Raw genomic sequence first — 25878 nt, 5'->3', positions numbered from 1 at the left:
CAAGTGCTGCATAAATAAAATATCTGCCTGGGCCAAAGGAACTGATCAATTTATGCATGTCTTTTTATAAACTGCCAGCTTCTCCTTGTCTGAGATCACAGATAGATTCACATCCGTGTTTCTCAGTGCTCAGTATCTCCATCTTTTTCTTTATTTTTCTCCAGAGACAGAGATAGTGAGGAAGAAGCATAAAAGATGTGAGATGTACTGTAGTTTAGTAGATTATGATCTCTCAATCCCTGTTTTTCTATTTATTCCTCTTTTTTGTACTCTCTCAGCATTGAGGATATGTCTGTATCTCTTGTCAGCTCCCCACAAACCTGTCATGGAGCTAATAAAGCTGAAAGGACGCATTATGTATTGGTTTCCGATGTATGACTGGCTGATAAGAAGTAAGAAAATTGATATAATGATATAATTGATATAATAAGAAAATTGAGTAATAGTTATTGTTTAAATAATGGAATTTCAGCCAATAATTACATCTGATAATGTGGAGCCCTGGCTGCTGACCAGAGATGCCACTCAAAACACAATTTTAATGAGGACTTTTTTATGAGCTCAGATCTTCTGTCTGAACTGAAGGGGACTGATAGTAGAAGAGTGAAAACATGATTTTAGGTGTCCAAAATCACCTATTTTTTTATGCACATTTTCAATTTGTGCATTAAAAAAACTTGAATACAGAAAATTTGAAAAAAAATTGAAATATTCCAAAAAAAGTTTTTATGCTATACTGAGGTGACTTAAACATCACTCAAGCCGTCAAATGCAGTTTGCATTAATAAATTATAGGGGTGCAATGGATCACAAAACTAATGATTTGGATTGTATCATGGTTTTGAGTCACAGATCGGATCCGAACAAATATAACCAAACAAACATTTACCAGGGTAAAGTGCACTGGTAACATCAGTTAGCAGGCTAGATAGCTAAACAACATGTAAACATACCTGCAAATGTTACCTCTGACCAGTTAGATGTTGGTTTCGTACTTAATCTTCAAAAGTGACACACTATCTGTCCATGACTTGTAGCTACAGCAGTTTGTCTACTTTTTCTCCAATGAGACATTAAATTTTGCAATTAATGTGCGATTCACATAAATGTTGAACCGTGAGAGGTGATCCGTACATATCATGTATCAACTACAATCCGTTACACCACTAATAAATTAATATTATTGGTTATTATATCAGTATTGGCCACAACAAACAGATATTTATTGGTTATTGTTGTCTGCCCTGAAATTCCATATCAGTGCGACTCAGGCTGAAAACATCTGCTATCTGAGCCAACACCACAGACAAACACATATACAAAAGCTGGAAGACTGAAATTTCCATACATTAACCTTGGGGGCTCATCTGCCTGGCTTGGAAAAACCTCAAGGAGCAACTTGCTATTTTTTTCTCTCTAGCTGTCCAATTATCATGTTTGAATATCTTTACTGTATGGTAGTTAGTATAAAGGGTGTGTGAGTGTTTTATAATATGATTGTGATGATGTTACTATCCCTCTGGCAGAGATAGTGGCTAAAGAGTTCCAGATTTTGGGAACATAAATGAACGTGGCTTATCTATGGCACAATAGTATTAAAGTAATGAGAAATGAAAGTAGTATTTTTGAATCACTGAATGTAACCTAATTTAACATTACTTTATTTGTGTTAACAGTGCAGGATTTGTCACAGTGTTTAGTTATCACCTGAAATGAAGACCTAAAGATAGCACTAATAGAGACATGACAGGAAACGAGGTAGAAAAATCCAACAAAGTTCCCCAGGTGGACTCGAATCAGCACGTTGCTTTTCATGGTCGGCATCTTAACCTCTAACACAAGGGTGCCAAAAATGTTTGCACTTATGAAATAAGACAGTATCATTTAGGAAAAGAGAGCTGCTCTGCACTGCAAATATTTAATCGGCATATTGCATTGGATAGGCTGTAGCTCGTATCTTGGTAGCTTAGCACCTCTGCTAAACAATTTTCTTGTGGGAAACATGACAGTGGATGTTTCTGTTGCTCAGAGAGAGGAACTGACTTGTTACTGCTTGTAAGAGATTGAGGAATGGACTAAGAATTATCGATTAGGCTCTTTTGCAGAAAAGCTATTGCAGCTTTCACAATAAATACTTCTTTGGCTCTCTCCCACCAGCCCTGAGGTTAAAGAACAATGCAGACAGCATATATGCTGAATTATACTTTGGAAAAGCAAACCATTGCCTTTTTTCCTCCTTCTCTACTATACATAAAAAGACTAAGTGGAAGTGCTGATCCATCCATTGAATTCATCAGTCACGTCACAAACTCATACCTCTGCAGTTTCAAAGAATCCTCTTGCTTGCATGTCTCATTAACAAGATGTATCTAGATCATTTATATTCTAGTTTCATTTTATTATTGAACATTTAACCTATTTGCAAACTGGGCAGATGAATGCAGATGTTCACTCACATATGTACTATGCTAAATACAATATTCAGTGTTTCCCCCTAGGAATTTTTTGTCTGGACCGCAACAATGGGGCCAGCCCTAAACACGCTTCTGTCCATCACTGAGTCACTCACTGTTTGACTGACTGCCTGAATGACTGACTGTGTGACGAAGTTACATCATTGGTCGGCCGAAGTATCCCAGAATGCATTTCGCACCAACCGACAGCAAACAGCAATGGCAGAGATTAAGCTATTGTAATTTTTGCTGTAGGACTGTTAATATGTCACTTTATTAAGTTTTAATATGTTTTCAGACAAGAATAGTGCCACGATTAACGACTGCAGGAGACTGTCCTGTGACATTTACATGAGAAGAGAGGATCTGTGCGCTGATGCTGGTGTAACTTCCTGTCAATCTCCGCATGTTACATGTCTTGTGTCTTTTCAAAATAAAGTACTTCCATGTTCATGATAAATAAAATAAAGGCATTGTAACAAATACATTTACGAATGCAAACTTTACACACATGAAACACACTGTATTGGGAATCATTTACACTCAGCATTAATGATTAACTTGATAGTAACTGCATTAAAACTATTTTTCCGGTTGTGTGTAAGTGAAATAATATATAAAACATATAAAAAAATAGCCTAAATCTTAACTCAAGCCTTCTTACAATAGCACCATACAGTCTACACCCAATATCTGGTGCAATATATTTGAAGTATTTTTAATGTTTTTCTTATGTGTACAGCAACTTGAGTTAAAACTACTGTATGAAAGTGCTATGTAAATAGTCTTTGACCTAGTCTTTTTTCAGCAGCGTGCTGTTGTGCATGCGCAGAGCCCATGATGCCAGGACCCGTATTTGCGCACATCAGCAGTGGAATAACTTAAAAGTAGTTTGAAATTGTTTTAGATAGGTCTACTCATGTTCATAGTCATGTGAATGTTAATTTACAAGGAACTTTAGACAGCAAAAGGGCTCTGGAGTCCTAGACAGCTGTAGTTGTAATAAATGTAAAAGAATTAAATACCTCAACACAGTCAGGGGGTTTGGAGGCTCTCCTTCAAGAAAATTAGATGTTATTTGACTAAAATCTAAGCACTTTCACATAATTTTGGACCATCATCATTATAATGTTTATAAAAAACAACAACACAGGATGTAGTTATTCAAAGTACCCTCATTAGCAAGAAGAAAAGTGAAACAAATAGGCTATGTTCACTAATGAAGTAAGCACTATGCCCTGAAGTAGTCCTAACTCAGAGCAGGACTAGAATTGATTTATATTTTAAATATAACTAAATATTGTTTCTAGTGCAGCAAAAGTGATGTTTACAACAGCAAAGTTACATTATAAACTCAATAATATCTCAATGGGAACAAATATGACATGTCAGTAAAATAAATAATATTCCTGACATCAAAATACTGAGTGAAGTTTAGAAAGGAGGAAGAACATAGACGCTGTCAGTCACTATCAGTCATTCATCCTGTCCTCTGTCCTCCTCCCTCTGCTGCTGATGTAGATTCACTGCCTGCAGGTACCGCTGGTAGAGGGAGGGGGGGCTGCCGTCTCAGCCTGTAGCTAAGTTGACAAGACTTTGGGAGCACTGGTATTATTCTGAGGTGAAGCTCCTCAAACATGCAGCATCTCAGTGCTCCTTACCAATGCGTCAGTTGCTTCTACTATATCTTCTCAGCACATGATAAATTAATGATACATCGTCCTTTAACCCTGCAGACTTTGAGCAAAGCTCTTGTCTAATTGGATAGTTCAACAGGATGCATGTAAAAGGTTAGTGTCATGTATTTGTTCTACACTGGTTGCAAATGGAGGAATCCATGATAATACACATGAAAGGACCTTCCCATCTGCAACACATAGAGCCCAAGGTCTTTCATTAAAGTAGTTCGCTATACATACTGAAGACAGATGAATATGTGCAATAACTCCGTTATGAAATATCTATATTGCTCTTGTCAGAGTTATTGAAGTCACTGATGTTTAGACTTTAATAGACTTGATTTCACAATGCTGGCAGGTGATTTTCGTGTGAGGCTTGATTCATTATTCTTGTAATCCTGTGATTTATCCTTAGCAAGTCTGAGTTTTTTACTTCTTAGACTCAGCAGAAATGTTCTCTTCCTCTGTCCAGTATGCTGTCAGACTACGCCTGTCCAAGAGAAAGAACAAGGAAGATTTAAAAGGAGTGTAGCAAGAAAAGCTTCTCTGCGTGGGTTCTAATAAGGCATAGCAGATTGATACCATCAGATTTAATGAATTCAGAGCTGTATTTGATTCTACGGTTATATGCTCGCTGAGCCTGATGATTCTTATATCATTTTAAAGCTGCTAGTATTGATTTTGAAGTGAGGCACATGGATTTGCTGAGCCAGTGCATCTGGACTTAACTCTATCAGTCTCTTTAAAGGGAAAGTGGATTTATCTACAGCCCCAACATAGAAGAATTCTGCCTTCCAATCAGATCTGAGTCCAGCTGCGCTCTACAAGGCAAGGTGCAGAGTTGGATTTGACGCAGCACAGTATCCCACACTGTATTCACTATTTGTACTACTAAAGAGGAGCTGAAATGTTGTAAATGAGGAGTAAGGAACAATTGTTTTAATCAACAGATCCGTAACAACTTTATTTTTGCACCTGCTTTGGAAGGGAGGTTCTCACAGTAAATAATTTGTGGTCCCTCAGCAACATGTGCTCAAGGCCAAATCTACATGAGCCAACTTTAGTGCTTAGCAGTGCACGGTGCTTTTGCTAGCGATTGGTACAGGGTCCAAAACAGTCTCCTAGATCCCTGACTTAGACAGTCATTTTCTAATCCTTTCCCCCTTCAGAGGCCATAATCAAGCAAGCGACTGTGTGAAAAAGCTTTTACTGAAAGTAAGAGCTGGAGTGAGAGAATGACAGTATAGAGCTGTTTCATTCATCCAGTGTAGTGTTTAGGGAGCCATCTATGCAGGACACGTGTCAAGTGTGCTGCTGGTTTCATGTCTGGGAGGTATGCCAGAATCTCTCTTAGTTCACCCAAGGGTGCAGGCTGGATGTGCACCGGTCACACATGTGAACTACTGATTGCTGTTTTGTTGGGTGGTGGGAGTGTGTTTGTTTGCTTGTTTGTGAGTGCAGCCCTGTGTGTTTGGTTACATCAGGCCATTATATGTGAATCAGTTTTGATGCAAACAGACAGCACTGAATCTACAGAGCTTGATTAATTGGACCTTGTGGGGACCATCAGACCCCCTTCTGGAAAATACACAAACTCATGCATACACATGCAAACATACATACACTCATACACATATTCCTCATAATGTCATTCCTTATTATAGTTGTGAAATAAAAGCCAGCCTTTTGTGAGATTAGAATAAATGGCTTTTTTGGACAAAGATTTTCTTTGCCGTTAAAAAATCTTGAGCAGTGTCAGGGTAAAGTCAGACTCCAGTCAGGTTATTAGAAAGAAAAATTGCTTGGAAAAGCCAGTCAGACTAGTGTGTGCTTTATTGTCACAGGCGGGAAAACAACATCTGGCCAAAAGTTTCTACTGGTAACTGTCACCTCAGTGAAATATTTGACATAAAGATGTTAGCTGGTCTACTGTGACTGAAATTTCTTTCTTTCCATCTAAGTATTTGTTGCATTTGTCATAAAAAATAATCATCTCTCCTAAGAAAAGAAGCAACACACATCAATTATAAACAGAGGTACATATTGCTCATCATCAACATTAAAAGTTTGATAGATCATAGTTGAGTCACTGTCCTCTAACGCTTGATTGCTTCGTGTGTTAGTCGCTTTGGATAAAAGCGTCTGTCAAATGACAAAATGTTAATCTAAGTTTAATTGGACGTATCTAAGGAATAGAACTACACTTATGGATATCTTTATTAATTATTCGCTATGGTATACAGTACCAGTCAAAAGTTTGGACACAACCTCCCGTTCCATTGAATGAGAAAGTGTGTCCAAACTTTTGACTGGTATTGTATGTTTTATGGGTTTGTCTTTGTCATTCAGAGACAAAGTCAAAAGCAAAGAGGATTTAAGAACTGACATAAAGGTACAAGTTTTGACAAGCCCCCTGTTAAATCTGTTTATACTGTAACTTTGCTTTGACATTGAGGTTTCTTGATGAATGTGTTTACTCACAAGTCTCGGTTTAGAAATTTCAATTGAGTCCTTGAATTCCAACTCGACTTCTTATTATTTCTTTAAACCAAATAGTTTAAGTTGCTATTGGGTGCAGAGAACATGGAACAGTCTGCTTATTTTATCGTATTTTTAATCAAATATAAAAGTTTGAAAGTAAAATATTCAAAAGTCACTGTAATGACATTTGAAGCTTGAGTCACCAACCTCCACAGTTTTTTTTTTTTTAATATAAAAAATGATCTGCTCTCCTCCTCATAATTGGCAGGTGTCACTGTGTCTGTTTAACACGATAAGTTATGCTCTTCTCTTTTTTGAACAAAATGTTCTCTAATCAAGACATTTCATGATGGTCATGAAATGAACCAACAGGCTACGTGGCTTGCCAAAAGAAAGAACATGAAATTGAAGTTGGCCTTTTCTCATCAGAATTGTGAAATAACATAGATAAGATGATTAAATCGAGGCTGGTTGAATATAATCCCAGAAAAAAACAAACAAAAAGGCTGCTTATTTACCCCTGAAATTAATACTGCTGCACAAATTACTTGCAATGAGCAAGTTAATGACATCATGCTGATCTATTTTTTTTTTCTGTTTTTACATGCCTCATTCTCAGTTGACGCATAATTTCTAGGAACTGTGATAACACTTTTTCCAGAGCAAATCTTGAGATGGAGTTTATCCCAGCTTCACCAGAAACCCAGCTGTGGTCTCTGTGACGTTTTATTCTGACTTAGTTTTCCCTGCTCTGTGACCTTTCACTACATGTATAAAAGTTAAGACGGACTTGACTGTCTGTTACTCTCTCCTCCCATACAGCTCATAAATCTAACTGAAAGACTGGGAGCTAAGGAGATATAACTATTCCTGCCCATAACTTTTATCTGTTCATCTTTTCCTGTTCCTTTTCTCTGATGGCTCTTTTATCCCTTCACCTCCTCCTCTCTCCCTCACTCTTTTCCCCATCCTCTCTCACTTCCTACGCTATCTTTGAACTTCTCTTTGTTACATTCAACATCTGTTGGTCTTCATCTCCCACCTCTCCTTCATAAGGTATTTTGGTTCGTATCTGTCGTAATGACGAGAGTCTTCGATTTGTTTCTGAGGAAGGCAAATACTGGCCTTCCTTAGAGGCTCAGCAAGAGGATCTGTGAACTGGAGTCTGTGCTTACATGTGTTTTTATGTTTGTCAGTTAAATTCTTATTTGGAAACTTAATATACATTCATACTTTAAGAATAGAGAAGCAAAGTCTTTAACTGATTCTGAATATCTTTTTTTTTTTGTTTTATAAGCATACTCTTCGTCATCATTCACTGGCTCACTGCTGGATTTATGGTTGATGCTTTAATAACGGTTTGACCTGAGGTGTTAAAGTGTCCATGTTACACACAGTTTTATGTAGAAACCACGGTGGTAATAAGCCCTTTAGACTCTAAAGTGGTCTACTTGACAAGAAGCCAAAGCTTATGTCAGCGAATAACACTGCTGTTTCACTTTGGCTCGCCTGCCAATTGCATGTCAATAAGAGTCTATGGGTTTAGGGCAGTGGAATATGAACGAGCAGTATGTTTCAAAGAGTGTGTCAGCTGACCTTGGGTCACTATTTGAATAATGTGCTCTATCCAAAAATCAATCGTAATTTGCATAAATGTAGTCTGCATCCCACAAGCCTACATTTGCAACAAACAATCCAACATTGTAAAATGATATAAATAAAGTATTCTCACTGTTTTAGTCCAGTTTCAATTTTTGCCCTGCATGTGATATGCTACTGAAAAATGAGTCACAAAAAATTCATTATCTTATAATTTGTTACACATACACTTTTGTATGACAAGATAATAGCCCAATAGATGCTTGATTTTTACTAATATTGATGTTTGGGAGTTTAAAAAAAATGATATATCGGCCAATAATAATTTTTCAGAAATTTTGAGCTTCAGTAATCTTGATATGGATCTCTTAGACTTTTAAAATTTCTAATTTTTTTTATTATGATCAAGATGCACACAGAGCAACACATTTTTCTTGTCAGTGCTCTCTGGTGGAGAAACTATGTAGTGGTGACATGGCTTCTCAATAACCTCAAACCTAGTTTGGCATTTCTGTACTGCAATTTCTTGTTACTTATCGGCTGACATATACACCCATACAATATATGTTTAATAACCTAATATCAGCCGATGTCTAGCTCTAGACAACATGTTCAAGTTTTTTCTGTAAAGGTACACTCCTTGACTCCCCCAAATATGAGATGTCCAGATCACTTTTGTTTTGAAGATCTAAACAGCACTACTTTAATGTCTAGTTTCCACACTTTCTCAGATAGATTTGGCTTCATTAGCTTCCTCTATAATCTCTAACCTTTAGCTGATCAATACCAAATGCGGGAGGCCTACTGTCTGAACAACACAGCAGTCTAATACTGCTCTGTTCTACAGTCATTACAAATCAGAACCTCTCACTGACCAATTAGGCACTGTTTTTGTTTGCCCTGCCTCTGTACCTAGGAACCTGATCAGGCATATAAATGAATGGGTCTGTGTTGTGAAGCAGCACCTTACTTGGCCTCTGTGTTCTTTGATTGATTAGCTTTAGAATAATAAACAGAAGTTCCACAATAAAGTGCCCATTAGCTGTTGTGCAGTAAGCTGATCATTTTTCCTTATTGATTTTTTATTGTCGAGGTTTTTAAACAGAAAGAAGAGTATTTGTAACAAAGATTGTAGGCCTTTTAAGATCTAACCCAACCTTACAGTATGTGCTTCAGTCTGGGCCTCATCAGGCTGTTGAATGGTGGTGAAGAGACATTCACGCCTGATGTTACTGAAGTCTGTGCATACAGTGTGTGTAATGGCTTAGTAGCTGTATAAAGATAGCTTACCTAATTTCTTTGAAGGGCAAAGAGACAAACATTATTTCACTCATACAGACTCTGGCGGCACTACATGCCAACTTGTAGTATATGGCTACGTTTTTTTTTAAAGGGCTGTTGCTGATAGATGATTCAGAGAATATACACAATGTTAGTTTTTACTCATACCATCACAATATCAAACAAATCATTTAAAGATTTACAATACAAAGTATGCAGTCAACTGTCTGATTGTACATGCTGCGAGTATTGACCCTAAATTGAACTGTTTTCGTATGATAAAATCAAATGTTTACCTTATTAAGCAATATCACACCAGAGGGAGTGCTGTTACACTGAATATCAGCACGGCTGTGATTTGGTCATAGGTATGAGGCCACAGGTCGAGTGCCGAAGATACTGCAATCACAGCCGTGCTGATATTCAGTATAGCAGCGTGACTTCAAGTGTGATACTGCTTTTATACAACAGTTCTATAAGCACCATTTATTAGTTAACAGTAATAAGTGACAACAGATTATGAATTGTTTATTTAATAATTTATTTGGCTCCGCCAACACAAATAGTTCCATGACGGGACTGTTGCCAAGCAACACACAAACATTTTCCTGCACACTAGCTTGCTACTTTGTGTAGGTCAACACATTACTGCAGGCCAGCTACTTTGTATCATGTACATTTATCTGTATGTTTCCATTTATTGTGCAACCAGTGAAAGAAGAGTCTGTTGACAGTCGCTTTGGTGGCATATGTGATTATGATGAGTTAACAGCTTGATCAGATAATGTGTTGCTCCATCGTTTCCTGCTCTCCATGGATGGTCTTCAGTAACTTTTTAGCGAGATTTCAGACCTGCAAGACAAGTTTTTTTTTTGTTCGTATTTTTTATGGTCTCATAAAAAATCATTATAAATCATAGTTCACATCGTAGTCTGTATGTATGTATGTTTATGTAAAGCATTTCACCTATACCCACACACTGCCATGATCTCTCTTGCCTCGAGTCCCGCATCAGACAGTTCATAGCTATATGGCAGTCACTCTCAGGCTTTGGTTGGTGTAAGATATGTGTGCCCCTGGCTCTTTGCACATCCGGGGTAACATCTGTGACAGCTGGTTTACTCTCAGGGGAATGGCAGCATACCAGAAGCTGTCTGACACAGCTGTTACCCTCCTGGGCTGCGGTTGAGGGCTTTTGCACCAGGAGGAATTTTGCTAAGGAATTTTTCTAGAGATGCTACCAGGCATAGGGGATTTCCTCGCTTGTCAAACATAGTGCCCTTCCGAATTTCTCTGTCTCTCCCCAGTGGGTCTTCATAATTTTTTGCTACATAGTCGAATGTCATGGTGAAATACTTTGCTCCATTCACATCACGTTTTAGGATGAATGAGTCAGGTTTGAGATCCTGCATCCAAAGTGCAACTGAATATCATACCAGGCATTGTTATACGTTTCATTGGTTCCTGCACTGCTTTAACATGTGAATTTCCCCTCTGGGGATCACTGAAGTCTTACATTATCTTATCTTATGAATTTGGTGAGTGATGGATGTCAAACATGCTTCAAAAACGCTTTCTGTGTAGCCCTTTAAAGTCAGCATTCCAGACTTACTTTTGTGTATGTGACATGCCTGCCCTTGTTTAATAGCAAAATTCTTTTAGTTGCACATCCTTGACTCATTTCTTACTTTTTTTAGAAATCTGGAAAGTTTGTTTGCTGCGTTGTAAGGCTTGGTGTACGTATGTTATTACATCCTTGTGTGCTTTTTTTTGTTGGCATATAAGTTTTGGGATTGGGAGCTGGGCTTTATTACAGTTATGGTACCACAGGCAGAGGGGGACCAGGGGCTGCCAGCTTTATGAATTCCTGCATTTATATCATTGCCCTTTGCAGTGTGTTTATTGTAGAAATCCATATTACAATAATATTAAAAAGACAATATAGTTCTGCTGTTTAGCCCTCTCGGGGTGTCATGAGTCTTATGCAACAAAACACCAGTGACGGATGTGTCCACTTGATAACCCCAATGACTCACTCACCCTGAGAGCTCAAGTGCAAAATATAGCTGCCTGTCTTATAGTTTTACAGATGACAATGGAGCCTGATATTTTGTTCAGTTTCCATTTACATTGTAGCTCATTATTGTATTAAACCCACACAAGGGATATGATTAATAGTATATTGAGCGCATTGAGTTAGCGTGGTCTCATTTGTCTGAAGTGCAGTACAATATAGTTTTAGTTGATTTGGCATTGACAAATAGTTGAATATAATTTCTACATATACCACATTGATCAAATACATGATATAGGTCTAGTTTTGATGAATACATTTCTTAGCCATTCTTTCCTCAGTGTTTACTTATTAGCCAGCTATGTCATGCCCTTTGCCCATCTCCACTATGCCCATCCTTACAGTGCAGTATTCACCCTACCTAGTATGCCTGTGAGTGGCATGCATTTTAATTGTGGTAATGAAGGTCACCCAGAAGAGCAGCTGGATTCCTTCTCTGTATCTACAACACTCCCTGTAGGGAAGTTGCTGCCTGGCGCGAACCTCACCAGGACACCGAAAAACACCATATGCTCCCCACCCACTTCCTCACACCTTTCTTAGGGTTGCCACTGAGAAATTCATTCACAGATCCTGGAGCCTTGCAAGACTAGTGAGATACTATGAGGTCCTCTGTCCAATCTAGGATCAAGTGAGACAACTTTCTGGACTAAAATGAACTCAAGAAGCAACGCTCGATTTAAAGTTCCATTAACTGATTTTTGACCATTAGGGGGTAGAAATATTATACAGTAATCTCAAAGAAACATAGCCCTGAGAAACTCAAACTGTTATTGAGCAGCTGTGGCTGATGGCTAATGTAAACAATTAATTACCTACTTAAACATCCAGCAAACACAGGCCAACCTAGTGTTGAAAACCTGATGAATGTTACAATATGTTAATACTCTAGTAGTTTTCATCACATCTGCCCAACTGCAAACTGTTTGTGCACACTCCCAGAGCCTATTAATACTTAAGTTCTCATTAATTTGGTGCAAAGTATTGTGTACAAAGCTGTGATGGTCATAGTAGCAATGAAAATGCAATGTTTGTGGTTGCAGATGGAATCCCCAACTTTTCAATGAGTCACACTGAACTGAGAACACATTTGATCACGGGATGTCCCTGGATGTTTTTCTATTCCTAATGAACATCAAAGACTCAGTTTTCACCTTGTGCTACCTCATTTCAATGCATCTGTCATTCTGCTCATCCTCTCAAACCACAAAACTGGGAGCGCAACCATGTGTGGCACACATCCATTATAGGCTGCTTAGTTGCCTCTTGTTGCTGTCTGGTGAAAACCATTTATCTCTAAAATGCCAATTTTTCACAAAGTAAGAAAAACAACCTTGTTTTGAGCAAGGTGAAAATGCATTTTTGAGATAATCCCAAGGATTTTGAAACAGTTTTATGCCTTAGAGTTTGGAGAATTTTCTTGACCTCTTAGCTTTCTATTTATCTTAAAAAGCAACAATCATAAAACTCTGTGATGCATGGATTTACCAAACAGCAGCACCCTGCAACAGTGCGTGGGAAGCCCTTCAATGCATACAGTAATATTTTCTAAACTTTCAGTAAAATTTCATCATAGCAGCTTTGTAACTGAGGAAGGATTGGTGTGATTTAGAGCATCATACAGGGTATCTGTCATGGAATTCAAAGAGAAATCATGCATTTGGTTAATCATGTACATGAATTTAGTACATTTTGTTAACAGGTGTTCTGCAAGCTTGTTAATGATTATGCTCACAGTTGAATAATTTTCAAGTTTGCACTCTCTCAAACTGCAGTTAATATTGGCTTTAAGTTTCTACAGTTGTGATTGGGTACATTTTATTAACTGAATACCAACAGCAGTCTGTGATGGTTGTCAAATTTCCTGCACCTAGTTTATTACAAGGTCACATAAGTGTAGCTTTGTCACTTTGTACTTGGTGATGCACATTTGCCTGGTGTTGTGATTTTGTTAAAATGCATTTGATAGAATATGTTATCAGATAAAGTGCAAATAACAAATGCTATTGTGGCAAACAGGCTGGCACTGTGTTGTTCAATGCAGAAAGACAGCAACATTCCAGGGAGTGGTGTAGTTGTACTGATAACTGATAGCCTAACTCTGGTATAGTAATGTCTTAATCTTAACAAACATTTGCTGATGTACTGCAGGACTGTACTGTATCTGTACATAAAAAAAAACAGTAGTGCTGTTCACCTTTTCCTAGCAGGTGTTCAGGCCAACACCAGGCAGTTTGGCAACTTAAAGTTTACCGTTAGTCAGGATTTAAAGGGTAGACAGGATTGGGACTGGCACCTTGGCATCTCCATCTCTTCAGGCAGCTGCGTGGCTGAGAGGCCTGGTGACAGCAAACTGCAGGGAGTCTAGTGGTCTACTGTTGAGACTTCCTCGGTCAGGCACTGGGTGGGCTCTGCTCTGGTATTTCACATTAAGGGCATGGCTTAGCTCCCCTGCAAGGCTCCCTGACAGTGCTGTATCGATACACACTGTACTAGTGGGATGCCACTTTAATGTATGCTACAGTGGAAGATGATGTCACAACTGAGGGTATTCTTTAAACATTTTCCATTTTAGTTTAGCTGTTGGAGATTGTTTGCTGAAGGCAAAATAATTGAGGTTCTCATGTTTTTTCACTTGTGCTTAACACTATGCTGAAGGCAGAAGAAAAGGAAGAGTGATATCATAGCTTAATATCATTATCACTGCTCCCAGCTGTTTTCCTGCTGCATGGAGCATCATTCATGACGAGGCCAGATGGAAACCCACTGTCATAGCGGACAAATGAAACTTTTCCGGTATGTTCGTGATCCATCCTGGCAGAGTAGCAATCTGTGACACTGTTTTTATGTATGTGTGGGTGTGTGGCACGCCCACAGGGGACATATTTGCTGTCTCTTCTCACTTAATGCTCTGAAGCGCAGACTTATACAGACATTACAGTGTAATTCCTTCTGATCCATTAGAGATGGGCCTAAGCTCAAGATATGGCACATAACAAGAAAACTCAGATTTTTGGGGAAATGTGCCCTCAAATCCTCAGTCAGATGTGAGCATCAATATCAGTTTCATCTTTGCCATACCAAAATTGGTCCTGGACGTGGTAAGCATAGCTTATAGGAGCTCAAAGACTGTGAGCAGGGGTAAACCGCTGTCCTCCAACAAATCAAAAACTGTCTTGTATACAGAAATTGTTACAACCTTTTAGTCAGAAACCTAGAAATACAACCAATAGTAACCTGTGTTTTGTTGACCACAGTTTCTATTGTTTTTTTCCTTAACACAAATAAGATAAATGTGTAAACAAGATAGTTTCAGAATTTTTAAGACACATTTTTTTCAACTTTTAACAGATAGATCAACCAGCTTCCAGCCTTTAGCTAAGCTTGGCTTAAGCAATTAAGCAGGCTTAATTGGATACTTAAAGATTATTTTTTTCTGGCATTTCCACTTTATTTGATGGTGATGATGGAGAGAGACAGGAAGGGCAGGGGAGAGAGAAGGAATGACATGCAGCAATGGGCCCGGGCTGGATTCGAACCCAAGCTGCTGTTGTAAGGACTCAGCCTTGATATGTGATAAGCGCTCTACCAGGCGAGCTACTAGGGTGCCCCTCTTAATTGGATACTTAAAGAAAGTATTGATCTGGTTTTCAGATTGGTTATTGTTGACATTGGTGAACTTAACCAATATTTCACTCATTTAGGGCCATTGCTTATATTCCCTTAATGCACTTGCAGCCACCATACACATTGATGCTGCTTACCTTTCATCATTTCTTTAATATCTCAAATCCATACCTGTCTACATTACACAAGATCACATCATACCATACATTAATCAATGTACCGATGAAGTGTAGCTAAACTAGACTCATCCAGCCATGTGTCTTAGGATGCATTTATTCTTTAGAAACATCTGCTGTGACAATAATCATAAACTTCATGAGACAGATCTAGGTTGTGTTAGAGAGCCATGTGTCACACTGAACCATTGTTTGATATATCACTGTACAAATATGTTCCCAATGTAAAGTTACATATGTTTATGTGGCCAGATCATCCTCCTTTTGTTCATTCCCATGACCCCTTTGCAATGAATGCTGAATTACTCATCATCCTCCTCCCATTCCTGCTTTGACCAAACGGTCAAACAGGACAGGACTTAATTTCTAGATTTAGAGCGAAAAGTAAAGGCAAAAGGAGACATCCTGGTCATGTAGAGCGCTTTTAACACTTTAAATTAAGTGAATATTGTGATCCTCATGTTTGGGATAACCTTTGACTATTAACTAGACATTACTACTGAACAAATCATTTGGGGAACGTCCCCATAGTTAATCAACAATTTCCAATGTAATATGATTCACATGTGTTTTACAAACTCCTCACTGTAATTGCACACATCTGTCACCATTGCGTCATCTTTGAGATCAGGTTATGTCATCTGTATTATCTTGAAGATAACTGTTGTGAATGTGGACAGCAAATATGGTGCAACTGTGAGGGGAAAAATCTACCCAAGAGAAGCATAAAGTTATATCCCTTGGGGTCCTGTCATAGTCATAATTTCTAGCTGTAAAGCTTAAGCTGATGTAGAGGAAACAAACAGGGTTGCTGGAATTAAAAATGCTATTTTAATAACTCTTGGGCTTTGTTGTTGTCCCATAAGGAGCAAACATAATGGAGCCTTCTGTTCTGTGCAAAGACATTTTTTGTTAAATGTCACTTGTGGCTCAGTTGGCTGTCTCTATGACCTTGATCACACTGTTGCCTGGATTTCTGGGATCCTAGGAGTTTTCTGGAGTCTGTCACTGGTGAGGGAGACTGATGAATGCTATTCATCATCCATCCCTCTGTGGTGACACGCCACATCATATTCCCCCAAAAGGTTGCATGAAACAGTTTAAACAGTTTTTGCTGCTATGTGATTTTTTTCCTTGAAGAAAGTTCAACCAAGTGCTTGAAGCTGAGTTCTCAGTCTGTGTGGTGTGATATCGCAGAGGATGAGTTGCAGATCAGTTTTTTTAACATTTAGACACAAAATACAAATAATAATAAAGATACATAATGTCTGTCCCTTTCCATGGCAAAATATTTAATTAAACTCAAAGATACTATATAGATTTAGGTTTTGTACAGTGTGAAACATGTATTTACTCCACATGAAATATTGACCTCACTCTATAATCCTGTGAAAGCATTTAAGGTGGGGCTCTAATCTTGTCTGTATACGTGATGGGAATAGTGAATGTAACCTTCACCTACCACCAGTGACATATATTAACACACACAAACATGTGCGTATGCACACGCAACTATAAGATATGATTGTGCTTTTCAGTTCGTAATAAGATATATTTTCCTCTTCGATAAAAGCCATAGTACATCTTTTGAAACAGAAACAACATTTTTTTTAGCCCTTAATCTTATGAAAATTAGTGTATCAAAGCTGAAAAACATAGTGCCCCACAACATACAGTAGTACTACATCTTGTAATTGTGTCTGCTGCTGTTGTAGTCCCAAAAATATCTTTATCTTTGAATTTACCTATCACAACCATGGCAGTGAACTTTGTGTCTGTTTTCTTAAAGATGTTCTGAAACATCTGTGTTCTTGGATATTAGGAGAGTTGAGCAATATTAATCTCGCTTTCTCTGCCTCCATATTATATAGATGGTGCTTCACTAAACCATGTTTAAAAGAGAACAGCTGGGCAAGGAAATGAGATCTGGAAACAAGCCTGAAATGTAATGCCTTGATTCATCATTTCATTTCACTTTATAGGGTTTAAGGTAAAAAAAAAAAATCACTGGTATGACTCACAAGTATCCAATCCAACGGCACCATATGTTTGAGTCATGAAATACTGGGATAATGGATAAATTAGTGAAATAATGGAGTGGTTGGTTTCCTAGATTGCTAACAAAAGAAACTCAAAAGCCAGACCACCCAGACAAAAGATAAATAGCCCTGTATCTCTGAAGTGACCATGTATGATGGAGGATTATTAGTCAGATGAAATTTTAGCAGGAAAACAATCACATAATGAAGAAGTAATCTAAAATATTTCCTAAAGACATCCTAAAGAGTCTGACACAGGGAGTGTATGCTTCTGTGATCAACAACATATTTGACTTCATCTCATTTATCTAAAAGCACCATTGATTCACCGGCTTGAAAACCAGTTATTACTAACAGTTTCTTTCAAATACTATGACCCAGGTTTGACACAGGTTGTTTTTGATGTAAGGGTTTCTGTTCCAATCACATCAGTTTAGGTCATGCTGAAGAGGTAAGGGTTGAGGAATGTGCCTGTTTTGACTGTTTGAAATACCGGCGCATGCTATCGTGATGACATCCAGATCAGGTTGTTTTATGAGGTCCTCGTGTATTAAACACTCACCAGAGCTTTGGCACATAGAACGGATTTTGCATGCGTTTGATCTTTTTCCGCATGAAGCTGTCAGATTGTACTGCAGTATGTAACAACATCACATCACCTTTTTGCTTTTTTTTTTTCTCTTTCCCTCATTCTCTCCTTAATCTACATGTTGTATTCATAAACTTCCACTGTAGATCTATATAGAAGTTTAGAAATGGCAACAAATAAATAACAAGCACTTTATCATAAAAATCTAATTTTAAGATTTGAGCCCAAAGAAATCATGTGCATACAGGTTTTAAGTTTTCCATGGCCAACAGGAAGCCACAATAGGTAGACGGGTATTAAATCCATCCCATAGCATCACAGTAGGAAAGAAGCCTCAGGTTGGTGCCTCAGTGTAATTAAATATTTCCTCGTATCCACGGGCTCTGGCTCTAGAGGAATGTCTACTATGTGGGCTGGGGCCCAGCCTGAATAGCTGGGTTATTAAGTGGTCCATGGAGCACTGTGTGATGAACGAGCTCAGAGGGTCACAATGTGGAGTATAAGCATCACAACAGACCTTGTGTTTCCTCCCTAGATGTGCACAGGAGCAGCAAGCGAGATGAAAAAGAGAAACACAATGACCTACCCCTGTGGAAAGCATGATTGGTTTCTTTGCCTCTGTATTTGATGATGATGTTTTCCTTTGGTTTCTCCTCATAGGATCCTAGAACGTATTGCTCGTCCTTTTGTTGTGATTAAATGTAATCTATACCTGACATTCTGTCAGTTTGACACCATTTATCACATGCAGTAAGACAAACATCTTCCTGCATTTATTTGCACATGAATTTGTTTCACTCTGTGCATATATGTCATGGGTATTTATAAATTACATAATTCCACAAATGCTCCACAAACCATGCCACAGCTTTTTCACAGGCTTATCTTCCTCTTAACCTTATCACCCACCTGGTCTTCATTTTCACTTATTTTTCTATCTTCTCTTCAATAACTGCTGCTCTGATTATTTTACTCCGGTAACTTTACTCTTCATGTTACTTCATCAATCAACTCCTCAAGTTGCACTCCACACCTCCAGTATCAGGGGGAAACATCACAGTGATCAGTAGCATGTTTGCACTGTATCATAGGCTGTCAACAGAGCATTTCATCACCCCACAACCAAAGTGCTGCTGAGACATTCTTACCATGTTACAGTTACATTGATAAATGTTTACGATTAAAGCCAAACCAAAGTGATCTGAGATCTATCATTTACTGTAATGAAATTGATTCTGCTTACAAGATATGACATCAAGTGATTATTTTATCTTTTGGCTCACTCATATGATTTGTAAATTTCATTTGCTATATCTTTTGTAGACAGTTAACAGGCTTAACTAATGAAATACCATGTTATGTTATTGTTTACATATATTCTACATCATATACTGTATGTTACATACCTGTTTACTCAATAATTAAAGTATAATCAAAAATGAAATTTGTTCAACTTGACAGTTGAGCAACACTTAATAATTTCTGAATGAAAATAGTTAATTTTTTTCTTCAACTGAACTTGAAGCTCTGGTGCCTCAAATGAGAGTATTCGTTTTGGATGGCTGACGCACATGATTTGTCAAGCTTCCAGGATCCTTTTAATGTGTTGTCCTTGGGTGAGTGTTATAATTGGATGGATAACAGATGTGACTGTAGGCAAAAGGCAGTTATGTTTTAAAAAGCAATTTTGGGTTTTGAGTTATTACTCTTTAAAGGAACTTTGATGAAAGTAATGACTTGAATTTCAAGAGATCAGCAAAGACAAAAACTAGTTTTTATTCTGAACACATGGCTTGAGTGTAATGCGAATGCAAGGTTATATCAGTGCCATTTCAGTCATAGTTAGGTTAATTAAGATACCTGCAAATTTAGTTTTATTTATTGTGAAAATAACAGAACATCATATTCCTTTTTCAACAGTAAATCCTAGTCTCCTGGTGTATTTTTAACAGCCATTAGCACGACCCCATGCATATTCCCGCTGTGATGGTTTACAGCTATTAGCAGTGGTGCATGATTGTTGTTTTTAAGGGTTATTAGTCACTAAATTCAAAATACATTAGCCTAAATCATAGTTCAAACACCCAAGATGGAATAACACCAAATCTCCTTTTAGCTATCCATTTAATTTAAATGAGAAACCTTTCCTTGTAATGACTCGCTTTCAATGGGATGCTCAGCTGCCAGCCAGCTGTGACAGACAACTGGAATATTCAAAGAGATTTTTTCTCAAAGGAATTTGCAAAGCATATCATTTAAAGGGTCATTGTGATTTGGTGTTGATTAAAATAAGTAAGAGAATGTTACTGTCTACTGCTCACTGATTAAAAAATCCTTTGGAATAAAGACGCCCCCTTCATTTAGGATTGATAGGAATTTGATTAAAATCAGTCAATAATTCAAGAAACTCTATAGATTTTCATTAAAAAGTTCCACAGTAACAAACACTCAATAAACTGCTTTGTCACAGTCTAATAATGAATGTTTCATTGTTGTACAAGGGGGTACAACTGTGCAATGCTCCATTGTTACTATGTTGTTGTGGTAACCTAATGGTGTATCTGCTGCATGAGTAACTTGTCCCTCTCAAGGGTTGAACGAAGCTCATCTCTCTTCTATAGCTATTATTCACCATGGTATATGCACTCCCCTTTACTACTGGTGCCGTGCCACTGCATGGGAACCATCCTGCCTCAGGAGGCCTGGTACACAGCAGGCACTGTGTTTTCGAACCAATGAATAGACTGTAGAGCCCTTTGTACCGTGGTGTTGTTGCTAGTCTAGCCAGTGCTGTGGATCCTTCCAGTGACAGCCTCTTTTTGAAGATAACAGTGTGTTCCAGCTCAAGCAGAGTGGGGGCAGCTTTAAAATAGACCTGTAATCATAGACCCAGATGGAGAAAAGTAGACGTGCCCTCAGACGACAGCTCTAATAACAAGCTGCAAAATTTAACCTGTAAGGCAAATCGTTTGTATATTTACCTTGCAAGATAGTGTTCTTGCTACCAAGATAGCTGTTTAAAACACTAAACCATTCTGAAATCGATAAATATAGCAGGATATCATTTCAGGTTGTTGTTACATCAAAAGATGGGGTAATGATGTATACAGTATATGTTGTCATAGGAAATTTAACTGATTTGATACTACTATACAGTACCTCTTAAGTTTAGTGGATTCACAAAGTGTGAAACAAATTCTTAGCCTAAATTGAAAGTATTGCGCATAGTACACTGTGATAAAAATTCTCAAAACAAGGTTCTTACATAGCTATTCACAAAACTTCTGGCTGTATCTCTGCTTTGGCAATGGGTCTTTGAGATTTTATCACAGTATATGTGTGCCCAAGGTCAAGAATGAGCCCCCACACTTTGTGTGCATAGGCTTTTCTTAAATCACATGACCTCATTTGAACTTTTTCTAAACTTACACTGGGTTTTGCATTTTTTTTGGTTGTTTCTTTGTGTGAAATAAACAGACATATTTTGCATTGGTCTGATGATGACTCATTTGGCTTCATCTGTTTAGTTTGTCCATACAGACATGATCTGTCCCTTGAGAACATTCCTGTTTTGCAAATTAGGACAGCTTTCAGCAAGGCCAAGCAATCTAAGGTACAACAGTTCTTTGCAGAATAGCACTTTAGCCACTAGCATTTCCTACTGTCTTAATGATATCCAAGTGACTCAATTTCTCTTAATTGTGATCTAGTCTAGAGTCAAAATTGCATATGAACAGCATTAGTTTGCTTTGCCTGTATGAACCTGGCCAGGTGCCAGTCCCTGCTTCTCAGGTGTCACGCACACGAGATTGCCATGGCAACCGTGTCTACTTAATGTCGGAGCATAGAGGCAATTGACTGCTGACTGAAGGGGTCTGATTTATCAAGAGATCCTTAGCCCAGCTCGTTGATATAGAGGCTGTGAAAAATCTTTGAAGTAGGACAGGCGGAAGTTGAATAATTAAAAACACTTTCATCTTTTAAGCTTGAGTAGCACCTTGTCCTTAAACTGTAATCGGAAACATTAGATCACAATATGACAAGGTCTGGGGTTTTTTTTGTTTTTATATTTGCTGTTCTAGACACCTGAATTAAGATAATTCTTGCCACAAAATATGTGAATTTTACGTTTGCAGAAGCAGCAAAAGTGGTTTGTTTTGTATGATGATCAGTACATGATCAGTACTAGCTGAAGATATCAAAATGACTGAAGAGACAGTAAAAGGAGTACCACATTCAGAAACTCAAAGTTTATTAAGTGAAGATCAGAGGAAAAAGATGCTTAAGTACTGATGAGACATGTAAATCTGTCATTTCCAAAGTGTCAACAAATCTTGGCTTGAAGAGTAGTAAGTCAGTTTTGCAAAACCGTGCCATGATATTGTGGGTGTGCATGTGCGCTAGTTCTCCATGCTTATGTCTTATTAATTAGTTGCTTCACTTCTGCTTGTTGGGCGAGTCTTGGAACAACCGGGCACTCCAAGGGCAACATGGTGCCTCCCTGTCTTGCAGTCATACATTTGCTTCCATATCTGATGTGATCTTTTGTTATTCTGTGGTTTTGGATTCTCATATCCTCTGGGATGGCTACAAATGTTGATACTTATCACATTTCTGGCGTTTGGATGGAGATTTTTGATGAACATCAGTGTTGACACAAGGATTAAGTTGTATTATGTAAGAGAAAGGAAGTTATTAATGTTATTCACATGTGGGTGGTCTTTCTCCATATTCTGTTAGCTTTCATGGTGTCATTATCGAGCTCAAATATTTCTGCATGCATTCCAAGTTGTTCCATACTTTCTATGATGTTGGTTGTACTGGATCATATTTGTTTTCATCTTACTTAGTTCAACATTTCCACAGAAATCTTGGATGAATTTATAATTGAGAACCTGCACACTTCTCACATGACCATTAATGTCATTACTGCTTTTGCTAAAACTCTTCCTGGTGCTCACATTTCTCTCTTAACAACCACAACTATGATACTATTTCCATGGGGGAAAGCTGATCCTGAGAACGTTTCCTCTGTGATGTCCGCAGTCAGTGAATGGTACAGTACGAGTTTTCCTTCAGGCCGCAGAACTTGTGCATAGCCAAGTACAACAAGGGACTGATCCACTGGAGGAAATGAGTGCATGTCACCATCAGAGCATGAGAAAGGAGCAGGACAGGAACCCCAGCATGGCCTTCCTCTGACAGCCAGCCCACATGGAAACAATAGCTTTGGCAGCCTCTCAGTTGTTGTGAACTTTCCTTGTTTCTGCATTTATTATGTAGCCAAGTGTTCTCTGGTCATTCCCATAAAGTTTATATGATTTAACTTTTTATTCAAGGTGTAAAGTGACGGAAGTGTGTCACATTACAGTTTCATTTTCCATCCACTCCAATTCATGTACAAGAGTTCAAGCTCAGTGAACTTTGACCGACATGTGAATCTCAGTTTCACTCTGATTTAATTTATTATGATCAAGCAACTTGGTTTCATTTTAGTAGAGGGGCTTGGGTAAGTCTTCTCTTATTTCAATAAAGCACCTCCTCCAACTTTTAGTGATTGTTTAGTATGCAAGGGAGCAACTGAGACAAGGTGGGAGTCAACAGCTGAATATGAAATTGATTTGAGAGCCTCAAAAGTGTCTGGCAGACTAAGACATCGACGTATTGACGATTTAGCTCCATGGCCTTGAGTCAACAGGCGTCATTCCCATATTCATTGATGCGTTTCAGTAGTCAGGTCTCAGTGTACTGTAACTGTTTTATAAAAAAAACCCATAAAAAACAGTGCTACCAGTTAGTGACTGAACATTCGGTAGATTCTCCTCCCTGTGAGCAACAGATAATTTAGAATGCGTTTCTTGTGTTTCATGTCAATTCTCCAGTGTTATAATCCTTGAGTCAATATGATTGTTTTGAAAGCGGGTTCACCACAAAGCCTGTGACATGATATGAGTGAATATGCTAATGCTAGAATGTGTTGGTTAAAGCCTCTCAGGCTTGAGAGTCGCACTCCTTCATGATCAGGATGTTGCTGTTATGTTGTACAGTATGCTGTACACGTACTGTACGCATAAAAATCTACAACCATTGAGCCATGACAGACCCTACAGTATATTGTAAAACTGCTTGCTTCTCAAATACTCAAATCTTTGAGTTTTAGACTGTTGGTTGAACAAAACAAGAATTTTAAAGACATTACCTCAGGCTCTGGGAACCATTTTGTTACCATTTATTAGCCAAGTTATTAATTTATAAAAAAATATATAGTCAAATTAATTGATAATGAAAATAATCATTAGTTACATCCCAATATAGGATATTTCTGGCAGTATAAGATTAAGGGGAGGCTTGTGCCAGGGGAGAAAGATGGTTTCTGGTTGAATTCAGACTGCTCTTGTGCCTTTCATTCCTCAAACTACCAATCCTCCACGTATCAAGTTAGAGCAATAAAACCCCATTTCTACTTAATAAGTTTGGGGGGAATAATGGTTCTGTGCGATAGTTTATCATCCACTATGGTTGTAGCTCACAGACAAATTATTCTTCCTGCAAATTGGATGACCTTAGTTTCTAGACTTCTGCCCTTCAACACACTGGTTCATTACATCCAGCTGTCATCCTCTTTATAAAATTTTCTGGTTTCCTAGAGCTTCTATTAGCCTACTGTGTGATCCAAGACAGATCTGATCACTCACTTCATCTGTTTGTCACGGTTGCGGCTGCCTGTTTGAATAAAAACAAATTCACAAAGAAAAGATTAGAAAGGAACAGTTGCCTGTCTGCCTCTGTTCCACCTTCTGACCACAGGCCAGCACCTCAAGTATTAACTGCAGCTGTCTAAATGGATACACATAACAAATCCAAACATCCCTCCTCTCAGGGGACCTTGCTAACTGAATGTATCACCTGATGTAACATTCAGCCCTACCTATATTTTTAAAATCATACCCAGAGACGCTTTCACAAAGCAAGACTGAACAAAAGGCTAAATGGAACATAACAACCAGCAGGATAGTAGAGGTTTTTGGAGAAATTAGAAGTGGAGTAAAGAGCAGCAACAGAGAAAGTGACCTAAACACTTCCCTCATTGAAATGACACAATGGCAGATGTGGGAGTGCGGAAGCTGAGGTTCACTGATAGGGTTATAATAAAAACAAAAAACACAGGAGCATGTTGCCCCTGAAAACGACAAAGGGTTTCAGGATCCAGCCACACACATCCAGCAGTCAAGAGATATGATGGTACTGTGAACCTCGATGATCTGTACACATAGGGTGGTGTTGATCTCTGTATGGGAAGAGTCAAACATCAATATCCATGGGAATAGAAGTGTATGTAATGCTGGGACAGGACAGGGCAAGCTGAAGACAAAATGATGTCATTGGATAGGAGGTGAAAAATTTAAGGATAGGTTCACAGCAAGTCTGTCCTAGTTAGTTATTCATAAATGTTACTAATCTTTCAAAGAATATGTCAGGCAACAGGCTGACACCTTTGATTTCAGGATTATACAGCTCTTATGAGCCTTTTTTGTTGTACACGTAATCATGATTGTTTATGATAAGACTATCAGATAAGACTCTGAATACCTAATCCTTTTAATGAAAGCACAATATATTACCACAGTTATGTTATCTTATTATGTTATTATGTCCGTTTTCCTCTTGTGAGTTGTCTAAGAGTAAATGCATTCTATATATACTAGGTTTTGACTTGAGCTCACGAATGGAGTTTGAGGGTTTCTGTTTTGTTTTGTTTTTTCCTGTGACTAACCATCCAAATGAAAACTTGGTTGACTAAGACTCCTCTCATTGACTAATGTTTGGGCAGCTCTATCTGAAAGTTAATGTTAGTGTTGATAATAAGTGAAAAAAATCTT

At 38.1% G+C, this 25878-nt stretch overlaps 1 protein-coding gene across 3 annotated transcripts in view; it reads left to right on the top strand.

The window, feature by feature from the left end:
- The window catches only part of stxbp6 (syntaxin binding protein 6 (amisyn)), a 155454-nt gene that overhangs the window by 24328 nt on the left and 105248 nt on the right, over positions 1 to 25878 (top strand). The window lies entirely within an intron of this gene.

Source organism: Thunnus albacares, chromosome 15 (genome assembly GCF_914725855.1).
Source record: "Thunnus albacares chromosome 15, fThuAlb1.1, whole genome shotgun sequence".
Lineage (NCBI taxonomy): Eukaryota > Metazoa > Chordata > Actinopteri > Scombriformes > Scombridae > Thunnus > Thunnus albacares.
This window is presented reverse-complemented; position numbering and strand designations above follow the sequence as displayed.